The sequence below is a fragment of the Triticum aestivum genome, chromosome 5A (assembly GCF_018294505.1).
Source record: "Triticum aestivum cultivar Chinese Spring chromosome 5A, IWGSC CS RefSeq v2.1, whole genome shotgun sequence".
NCBI classification, from domain to species: Eukaryota; Viridiplantae; Streptophyta; class Magnoliopsida; order Poales; family Poaceae; genus Triticum; species Triticum aestivum.
In genome coordinates this window covers 668,397,484-668,399,093 of record NC_057806.1, presented here as the reverse complement: position 1 = coordinate 668,399,093, position 1,610 = coordinate 668,397,484, and positions in this window count along the sequence as shown.

Sequence of the window (1,610 nt, the reverse complement as noted above, 5' to 3'; positions counted from 1 at the left end):
AGTGCATAACGCCAGAAGAAGGTCGACTCATCCTCAATGATATTCACTCGGGGACCTGTGGTCATCATGCGTCCTCTCGGACCATCGTGGCCAAAGCATACCGAGCCGGATTTTACTGGCCCAAGGCGAATGAGATGGCAAAGGAGATAGTGGATAAGTGCGAGGGATGTCAGTTCTACTCGAATATGTCGCACAAGCCTGCGTCAGCTTTGAAGACCATCCCACTCGTCTGGCCTTTTGCAGTTTGGGGGCTGGACATGGTCGGCCCTTTGAGAACAGGACGAAGTGGCTTCACGCATGTACTGGTGGCAGTCGACAAGTTCACCAAGTGGATCGAGGCTAAACCAATCAAGAGCCTCGACACCGGTACTGCTGTTAGCTTCATCAGGGAACTAATATTCAGATATGGAGTCCCGCACAGCATCATTACGGATAATGGGTCGAACTTTGACTCAGAAGAATTCAGAACCTTCTGCAACTCCCAGGGCACACGGGTCGACTACGCATCAGTCGCCCATCCGCAGTCGAATGGACAAGCAGAGCGAGCTAATGGACTGATTCTCAAGGGACTGAAGCCGCGACTGATGCGTGATCTCAAACACGCGGCTGGAGCTTGGGTCGACGAACTTCCATCTGTACTCTGGGGACTGCGGACCACGCCCAATCGGTCGACCGGAAGAACTCCATTCTTCTTGGTCTATGGAGCCGAAGCAGTCTTGCCGAGTGATCTTCTCCACAATGCCCCTCGAGTCGAAATCTACGACGAAGCAGAAGCTGAACAAGCGCGGCAGGACGCAGTCGACCTTTTAGAGAAAGAAAGGGAGATGGCTCTGATCCGGTCGACCATCTACCAACAAGATCTGCGCCGTTTCCACGCCCGAAATGTGAGAGGTCGAGCCTTCCAGGAAGGGGATTTGGTTCTCCGAGTGGATCAGCACAAACCACACAAGCTTGCTCCTTCTTGGGAAGGCCCCTTCATCGTCACCAAGGTTCTCCACAACGGGGCGTACCGTCTTTACAACGTCGAGCATAATATCGACGAGCCCCGAGCTTGGAACGCGGAGCTACTCCGCCCATTTTACACTTAAGTTTTATCACTCGGATGAGTTGCAATAAAGTACTTCTGTAGTTCATGGGTTTAGAAATAATAGTGTCATCACTTTTTATTTTTGTCCACATAAAAACTCCCCCTCAATGGGTGACTTAGCTGCGAATCCGTTTCGCCTAAGTTTGTAAAAATCCTACCGAGTGGTGAGCCAGACTCTCACTCGGAGGCTTAGCTGCGAATTCGTTTCGCCTAAGTTTATCAAAATCCTACCGAGTGGTAAGCCAGCCTTCCACTCGGGGGCTTAGCTGCAGTCCAAGCACTCGCCTAAGTTGTGAAACTCCTACCGAGTGGTAAGCCAGCCTTCCACTCGGAGGCTTAGCTGCAGTCCAAGGACTCGCCTAAGTTTATCAAAATCCTACCGAGTGGTAAGCCAGCCTTCCACTCGGGGGCTTAGCTGCAGTCCAAGCACTCGCCTAAGTTGTGAAAATCCTACCGAGTGGTAAGCCAGCCTTCCACTCGGAGGCTTAGCTGCGGCCTCGTGCTCGCCTAAGTTTATCAAAAT